The 10,705-nt window shown below is 46.2% G+C and overlaps 1 long non-coding RNA gene across 1 annotated transcript; it reads right to left on the reverse strand.

Moving 5' to 3' along the window:
* Positions 1 to 4,886: 4,886 nt before the first annotated feature.
* Positions 4,887 to 6,564, reverse strand: LOC311133361. Its single transcript, XR_014613584.1, has 3 exons — positions 6,325 to 6,564; positions 6,037 to 6,084; positions 4,887 to 5,125 (listed from the first exon to the last, which is right to left on the reverse strand). It is a non-coding gene; the product is annotated as an uncharacterized lncRNA (long non-coding RNA).
* Between the last annotated feature and the right edge of the window lie 4,141 nt (positions 6,565 to 10,705).

Raw genomic sequence — 10,705 nt, forward strand, 5'->3', positions numbered from 1 at the left:
GTTCAGCTACGACGTAACTATACTAACTCACCCTGCCTCCAATACCCAGTTCAGCTACGACGTAACTATACTAACTCACCCTACCTCCAATACCCAGTTCAGCTACGGCGTAACTATACTAACTCACCCTACCTCCAATACCCAGTTCAGCTACGACGTAACTATACTAACTCACCCTACCTCCAATACCCAGTTCAGCTACGACGTAACTATACTAACTCACCCTACCTCCAATACCCAGTTCAGCTACGACGTAACTATACTAACTCACCCTGCCTCCAATACCCAGTTCAGCTACGACGTAACTATACTAACTCACCCTACCTCCAATACCCAGTTCAGCTACGGCGTAACTATACTAACTCACCCTACCTCCAATACACAGTTCAGCTACGACGTAACTATACTAACTCACCCTACCTCCAATACCCAGTTCAGCTACGACGTAACTATACTAACTCACCCTGCCTCCAATACCCAGTTCAGCTACGACGTAACTATACTAACTCACCCTGCCTCCAATACCCAGTTCAGCTACGACGTAACTATACTAACTCACCCTGCCTCCAATACCCAGTTCAGCTACGACGTAACTATACTAACTCACCCTACCTCCAATACCCAGTTCAGCTACGACGTAACTATACTAACTCACCCTACCTCCAATACCCAGTTCAGCTACGACGTAACTATACTAACTCACCCTACCTCCAATACCCAGTTCAGCTACGACGTAACTATACTAACTCACCCTGCCTCCAATACCCAGTTCAGCTACGACGTAACTATACTAACTCACCCTACCTCCAATACCCAGTTCAGCTACGACGTAACTATACTAACTCACCCTACCTCCAATACCCAGTTCAGCTACGACGTAACTATACTAACTCACCCTACCTCCAATACCCAGTTCAGCTACGACGTAACTATACTAACTCACCCTACCTCCAATACCCAGTTCAGCTACGACGTAACTATACTAACTCACCCTACCTCCAATACCCAGTTCAGCTACGACGTAACTATACTAACTCACCCTACCTCCAATACCCAGTTCAGCTACGACGTAACTATACTAACTCACCCTACCTCCAATACCCAGTTCAGCTACGGCGTAACTATACTAACTCACCCTACCTCCAATACCCAGTTCAGCTACGACGTAACTATACTAACTCACCCTACCTCCAATACCCAGTTCAGCTACGACGTAACTATACTAACTCACCCTACCTCCAATACCCAGTTCAGCTACGGCGTAACTATACTAACTCACCCTGCCTCCAATACCCAGTTCAGCTACGACGTAACTATACTAACTCACCCTACCTCCAATACCCAGTTCAGCTACGACGTAACTATACTAACTCACCCTACCTCCAATACCCAGTTCAGCTACGGCGTAACTATACTAACTCACCCTACCTCCAATACACAGTTCAGCTACGACGTAACTATACTAACTCACCCTACCTCCAATACCCAGTTCAGCTACGACGTAACTATACTAACTCACCCTGCCTCCAATACCCAGTTCAGCTACGACGTAACTATACTAACTCACCCTGCCTCCAATACCCAGTTCAGCTACGACGTAACTATACTAACTCACCCTGCCTCCAATACCCAGTTCAGCTACGACGTAACTATACTAACTCACCCTGCCTCCAATACCCAGTTCAGCTACGACGTAACTATACTAACTCACCCTACCTCCAATACCCAGTTCAGCTACGACGTAACTATACTAACTCACCCTGCCTCCAATACCCAGTTCAGCTACGACGTAACTATACTAACTCACCCTACCTCCAATACACAGTTCAGCTACGACGTAACTATACTAACTCACCCTACCTCCAATACCCAGTTCAGCTACGACGTAACTATACTAACTCACCCTACCTCCAATACCCAGTTCAGCTACGACGTAACTATACTAACTCACCCTGCCTCCAATACCCAGTTCAGCTACGACGTAACTATACTAACTCACCCTACCTCCAATACACAGTTCAGCTACGACGTAACTATACTAACTCACCCTACCTCCAATACCCAGTTCAGCTACGACGTAACTATACTAACTCACCCTACCTCCAATACCCAGTTCAGCTACGACGTAACTATACTAACTCACCCTACCTCCAATACCCAGTTCAGCTACGACGTAACTATACTAACTCACCCTACCTCCAATACCCAGTTCAGCTACGACGTAACTATACTAACTCACCCTACCTCCAATACCCAGTTCAGCTACGACGTAACTATACTAACTCACCCTACCTCCAATACCCAGTTCAGCTACGGCGTAACTATACTAACTCACCCTACCTCCAATACACAGTTCAGCTACGACGTAACTATACTAACTCACCCTACCTCCAATACCCAGTTCAGCTACGACGTAACTATACTAACTCACCCTGCCTCCAATACCCAGTTCAGCTACGACGTAACTATACTAACTCACCCTGCCTCCAATACCCAGTTCAGCTACGACGTAACTATACTAACTCACCCTGCCTCCAATACCCAGTTCAGCTACGACGTAACTATACTAACTCACCCTACCTCCAATACCCAGTTCAGCTACGACGTAACTATACTAACTCACCCTACCTCCAATACCCAGTTCAGCTACGACGTAACTATACTAACTCACCCTACCTCCAATACCCAGTTCAGCTACGACGTAACTATACTAACTCACCCTGCCTCCAATACCCAGTTCAGCTACGACGTAACTATACTAACTCACCCTACCTCCAATACCCAGTTCAGCTACGACGTAACTATACTAACTCACCCTACCTCCAATACCCAGTTCAGCTACGACGTAACTATACTAACTCACCCTACCTCCAATACCCAGTTCAGCTACGACGTAACTATACTAACTCACCCTACCTCCAATACCCAGTTCAGCTACGACGTAACTATACTAACTCACCCTACCTCCAATACCCAGTTCAGCTACGACGTAACTATACTAACTCACCCTACCTCCAATACCCAGTTCAGCTACGACGTAACTATACTAACTCACCCTACCTCCAATACCCAGTTCAGCTACGACGTAACTATACTAACTCACCCTACCTCCAATACCCAGTTCAGCTACGACGTAACTATACTAACTCACCCTGCCTCCAATACCCAGTTCAGCTACGACGTAACTATACTAACTCACCCTGCCTCCAATACCCAGTTCAGCTACGACGTAACTATACTAACTCACTCTACCTCCAATACCCAGTTCAGCTACGACGTAACTATACTAACTCACCCTACCTCCAATACCCAGTTCAGCTACGACGTAACTATACTAACTCACCCTACCTCCAATACCCAGTTCAGCAACGACGTAACTATACTAACTCACCCTACCTCCAATACCCAGTTCAGCTACGACGTAACTATACTAACTCACCCTACCTCCAATACCCAGTTCAGCTACGGCGTAACTATACTAACTCACCCTACCTCCAATACCCAGTTCAGCTACGACGTAACTATACTAACTCACCCTACCTCCAATACCCAGTTCAGCTACGACGTAACTATACTAACTCACCCTACCTCCAATACACAGTTCAGCTACGACGTAACTATACTAACTCACCCTACCTCCAATACCCAGTTCAGCTACGACGTAACTATACTAACTCACCCTACCTCCAATACCCAGTTCAGCTACGACGTAACTATACTAACTCACCCTACCTCCAATACCCAGTTCAGCTACGACGTAACTATACTAACTCACCCTACCTCCAATACCCAGTTCAGCTACGACGTAACTATACTAACTCACCCTGCCTCCAATACCCAGTTCAGCTACGACGTAACTATACTAACTCACCCCTGCCTCCAATACCCAGTTCAGCTACGACGTAACTATACTAACTCACCCTACCTCCAATACCCAGTTCAGCTACGGCGTAACTATACTAACTCACCCTACCTCCAATACCCAGTTCAGCTACGACGTAACTATACTAACTCACCCTACCTCCAATACCCAGTTCAGCTACGACGTAACTATACTAACTCACCCTACCTCCAATACACAGTTCAGCTACGACGTAACTATACTAACTCACCCTACCTCCAATACCCAGTTCAGCTACGACGTAACTATACTAACTCACCCTACCTCCAATACACAGTTCAGCTACGACGTAACTATACTAACTCACCCTACCTCCAATACCCAGTTCAGCTACGACGTAACTATACTAACTCACCCTACCTCCAATACCCAGTTCAGCTACGACGTAACTATACTAACTCACCCTACCTCCAATACCCAGTTCAGCTACGACGTAACTATACTAACTCACCCTACCTCCAATACCCAGTTCAGCTACGACGTAACTATACTAACTCACCCTACCTCCAATACCCAGTTCAGCTACGACGTAACTATACTAACTCACCCTACCTCCAATACCCAGTTCAGCTACGACGTAACTATACTAACTCACCCTACCTCCAATACCCAGTTCAGCTACGACGTAACTATACTAACTCACCCTACCTCCAATACCCAGTTCAGCTACGACGTAACTATACTAACTCACCCTGCCTCCAATACCCAGTTCAGCTACGACGTAACTATACTAACTCACCCTACCTCCAATACCCAGTTCAGCTACGACGTAACTATACTAACTCACCCTACCTCCAATACCCAGTTCAGCTACGACGTAACTATACTAACTCACCCTACCTCCAATACCCAGTTCAGCTACGACGTAACTATACTAACTCACCCTACCTCCAATACCCAGTTCAGCAACGACGTAACTATACTAACTCACCCTACCTCCAATACCCAGTTCAGCTACGACGTAACTATACTAACTCACCCTACCTCCAATACCCAGTTCAGCTACGACGTAACTATACTAACTCACCCTACCTCCAATACCCAGTTCAGCTACGACGTAACTATACTAACTCACCCTGCCTCCAATACCCAGTTCAGCTACGACGTAACTATACTAACTCACCCTGCCTCCAATACCCAGTTCAGCTACGACGTAACTATACTAACTCACCCTACCTCCAATACCCAGTTCAGCTACGGCGTAACTATACTAACTCACCCTACCTCCAATACCCAGTTCAGCTACGACGTAACTATACTAACTCACCCTACCTCCAATACCCAGTTCAGCTACGACGTAACTATACTAACTCACCCTACCTCCAATACACAGTTCAGCTACGACGTAACTATACTAACTCACCCTACCTCCAATACCCAGTTCAGCTACGACGTAACTATACTAACTCACCCTACCTCCAATACACAGTTCAGCTACGACGTAACTATACTAACTCACCCTACCTCCAATACCCAGTTCAGCTACGACGTAACTATACTAACTCACCCTACCTCCAATACCCAGTTCAGCTACGACGTAACTATACTAACTCACCCTACCTCCAATACCCAGTTCAGCTACGACGTAACTATACTAACTCACCCTACCTCCAATACCCAGTTCAGCTACGACGTAACTATACTAACTCACCCTACCTCCAATACCCAGTTCAGCTACGACGTAACTATACTAACTCACCCTACCTCCAATACCCAGTTCAGCTACGACGTAACTATACTAACTCACCCTACCTCCAATACCCAGTTCAGCTACGACGTAACTATACTAACTCACCCTACCTCCAATACCCAGTTCAGCTACGACGTAACTATACTAACTCACCCTGCCTCCAATACCCAGTTCAGCTACGACGTAACTATACTAACTCACCCTACCTCCAATACCCAGTTCAGCTACGACGTAACTATACTAACTCACCCTACCTCCAATACCCAGTTCAGCTACGACGTAACTATACTAACTCACCCTACCTCCAATACCCAGTTCAGCTACGACGTAACTATACTAACTCACCCTACCTCCAATACCCAGTTCAGCAACGACGTAACTATACTAACTCACCCTACCTCCAATACCCAGTTCAGCTACGACGAACTATACTAACTCACCCTACCTCCAATACCCAGTTCAGCTACGGCGTAACTATACTAACTCACCCTACCTCCAATACCCAGTTCAGCTACGACGTAACTATACTAACTCACCCTACCTCCAATACCCAGTTCAGCTACGACGTAACTATACTAACTCACCCTACCTCCAATACACAGTTCAGCTACGACGTAACTATACTAACTCACCCTACCTCCAATACCCAGTTCAGCAACGACGTAACTATACTAACTCACCCTACCTCCAATACCCAGTTCAGCTACGACGTAACTATACTAACTCACCCTACCTCCAATACCCAGTTCAGCTACGGCGTAACTATACTAACTCACCCTACCTCCAATACCCAGTTCAGCTACGACGTAACTATACTAACTCACCCTACCTCCAATACCCAGTTCAGCTACGACGTAACTATACTAACTCACCCTACCTCCAATACACAGTTCAGCTACGACGTAACTATACTAACTCACCCTACCTCCAATACCCAGTTCAGCTACGACGTAACTATACTAACTCACCCTACCTCCAATACCCAGTTCAGCTACGACGTAACTATACTAACTCACCCTACCTCCAATACCCAGTTCAGCTACGACGTAACTATACTAACTCACCCTACCTCCAATACCCAGTTCAGCTACGACGTAACTATACTAACTCACCCTGCCTCCAATACCCAGTTCAGCTACGACGTAACTATACTAACTCACCCTGCCTCCAATACCCAGTTCAGCTACGACGTAACTATACTAACTCACCCTACCTCCAATACCCAGTTCAGCTACGGCGTAACTATACTAACTCACCCTACCTCCAATACCCAGTTCAGCTACGACGTAACTATACTAACTCACCCTACCTCCAATACCCAGTTCAGCTACGACGTAACTATACTAACTCACCCTACCTCCAATACACAGTTCAGCTACGACGTAACTATACTAACTCACCCTACCTCCAATACCCAGTTCAGCTACGACGTAACTATACTAACTCACCCTACCTCCAATACACAGTTCAGCTACGACGTAACTATACTAACTCACCCTACCTCCAATACCCAGTTCAGCTACGACGTAACTATACTAACTCACCCTACCTCCAATACCCAGTTCAGCTACGACGTAACTATACTAACTCACCCTACCTCCAATACCCAGTTCAGCTACGACGTAACTATACTAACTCACCCTACCTCCAATACCCAGTTCAGCTACGACGTAACTATACTAACTCACCCTACCTCCAATACCCAGTTCAGCTACGACGTAACTATACTAACTCACCCTACCTCCAATACCCAGTTCAGCTACGACGTAACTATACTAACTCACCCTACCTCCAATACCCAGTTCAGCTACGACGTAACTATACTAACTCACCCTGCCTCCAATACCCAGTTCAGCTACGACGAACTATACTAACTCACCCTACCTCCAATACCCAGTTCAGCTACGACGTAACTATACTAACTCACCCTACCTCCAATACCCAGTTCAGCTACGACGTAACTATACTAACTCACCCTACCTCCAATACCCAGTTCAGCTACGACGTAACTATACTAACTCACCCTACCTCCAATACCCAGTTCAGCAACGACGTAACTATACTAACTCACCCTACCTCCAATACCCAGTTCAGCTACGACGTAACTATACTAACTCACCCTACCTCCAATACCCAGTTCAGCTACGGCGTACTATACTAACTCACCCTACCTCCAATACCCAGTTCAGCTACGACGTAACTATACTAACTCACCCTACCTCCAATACCCAGTTCAGCTACGACGTAACTATACTAACTCACCCTACCTCCATACACAGTTCAGCTACGACGTAACCTTACTAACTCACCCTACCTCCAATACCCAGTTCAGCTACGACGTAACTATACTAACTCACCCTACCTCCAATACCCAGTTCAGCTACGACGTAACTATACTAACTCACCCTACCTCCAATACCCAGTTCAGCTACGACGTAACTATACTAACTCACCCTACCTCCAATACCCAGTTCAGCTACGACGTAACTATACTAACTCACCCTGCCTCCAATACCCAGTTCAGCTACGACGTAACTATACTAACTCACCCTGCCTCCAATACCCAGTTCAGCTACGACGTAACTATACTAACTCACCCTACCTCCAATACCCAGTTCAGCTACGGCGTAACTATACTAACTCACCCTACCTCCAATACCCAGTTCAGCTACGACGTAACTATACTAACTCACCCTACCTCCAATACCCAGTTCAGCTACGACGTAACTATACTAACTCACCCTACCTCCAATACACAGTTCAGCTACGACGTAACTATACTAACTCACCCTACCTCCAATACCCAGTTCAGCTACGACGTAACTATACTAACTCACCCTACCTCCAATACCCAGTTCAGCTACGACGTAACTATACTAACTCACCCTACCTCCAATACACAGTTCAGCTACGACGTAACTATACTAACTCACCCTACCTCCAATACCCAGTTCAGCTACGACGTAACTATACTAACTCACCCTACCTCCAATACCCAGTTCAGCTACGACGTAACTATACTAACTCACCCTGCCTCCAATACCCAGTTCAGCTACGACGTAACTATACTAACTCACCCTACCTCCAATACCCAGTTCAGCTACGACGTAACTATACTAACTCACCCTGCCTCCAATACCCAGTTCAGCTACGACGTAACTATACTAACTCACCCTCCTCCAATACCCAGTTCAGCTACGACGTAACTATACTAACTCACCCTGCCTCCAATACCCAGTTCAGCTACGACGTAACTATACTAACTCACCCTACCTCCAATACCCAGTTCAGCTACGACGTAACTATACTAACTCACCCTGCCTCCAATACCCAGTTCAGCTACGACGTAACTATACTAACTCACCCTACCTCCAATACCCAGTTCAGCTACGACGTAACTATACTAACTCACCCTACCTCCAATACCCAGTTCAGCTACGCGTAACTATACTAACTCACCCTACCTCCAATACCCAGTTCAGCTACGACGTAACTATACTAACTCACCCTACCTCCAATACCCAGTTCAGCTACGACGTAACTATACTAACTCACCCTACCTCCAATACCCAGTTCAGCTACGACGTAACTATACTAACTCACCCTACCTCCAATACCCAGTTCAGCTACGACGTAACTATACTAACTCACCCTACCTCCAATACCCAGTTCAGCTACGACGTAACTATACTAACTCACCCTACCTCCAATACCCAGTTCAGCTACGACGTAACTATACTAACTCACCCTACCTCCAATACCCAGTTCAGCTACGACGTAACTATACTAACTCACCCTACCTCCAATACCCAGTTCAGCTACGACGTAACTATACTAACTCACCCTACCTCCAATACCCAGTTCAGCTACGACGTAACTATACTAACTCACCCTACCTCCAATACCCAGTTCAGCTACGGCGTAACTATACTAACTCACCCTACCTCCAATACCCAGTTCAGCTACGGACGTAATAAACTAACTCACCCTACCTCCAATACCCAGTTCAGCTACGACGTAACTATACTAACTCACCCTACCTCCAATACCCAGTTCAGCTACGGCGTAACTATACTAACTCACCCTACCTCCAATACCCAGTTCAGCTACGACGTAACTATACTAACTCACCCTGCCTCCAATACCCAGTTCAGCTACGGCGTAACTATACTAACTCACCCTACCTCCAATACCCAGTTCAGCTACGGCGTAACTATACTAACTCACCCTACCTCCAATACCCAGTTCAGCTACGGCGTAACTATACTAACTCACCCTACCTCCAATACCCAGTTCAGCTACGACGTAACTATACTAACTCACCCTACCTCCAATACCCAGTCAGCTACGACGTAACTATACTAACTCCACCCTACCTCCAATACCCAGTTCAGCTACGACGTAACTATACTAACTCACCCTACCTCCAATACCCAGTTCAGCTACGACGTAACTATACTAACTCACCCTACCTCCAATACCCAGTTCAGCTACGACGTAACTATACTAACTCACCCTACCTCCAATACCCAGTTCAGCTACGACGTAACTATACTAACTCACCCTACCTCCAATACCCAGTTCAGCTACGACGTAACTATACTAACTCACCCTACCTCCAATACCCAGTTCAGCTACGACGTAACTATACTAACTCACCCTACCTCCAATACCCAGTTCAGCTACGACGTAACTATACTAACTCACCCTACCTCCAATACCCAGTTCAGCTACGACGTAACTATACTAACTCACCCTACCTCCAATACCCAGTTCAGCTACGACGTAACTATACTAACTCACCCTACCTCCAATACCCAGTTCAGCTACGACGTAACTATACTAACTCACCCTACCTCCAATACCCAGTTCAGCTACGACGTAACTATACTAACTCACCCTACCTCCAATACCCAGTTCAGCTACGACGTAACTATACTAACTCACCCTACCTCCAATACCCAGTTCAGCTACGGCGTAACTATACTAACTCACCCTACCTCCAATACCCAGTTCAGCTACGACGTAACTATACTAACTCACCCTACCTCCAATACCCAGTTCAGCTACGGCGTAACTATACTAACTCACCCTACCTCCAATACCCAGTTCAG

This window comes from Coregonus lavaretus (genome assembly GCF_964263955.1).
Source record: "Coregonus lavaretus genome assembly, chromosome: 8".
Taxonomy (NCBI): domain Eukaryota; kingdom Metazoa; phylum Chordata; class Actinopteri; order Salmoniformes; family Salmonidae; genus Coregonus; species Coregonus lavaretus.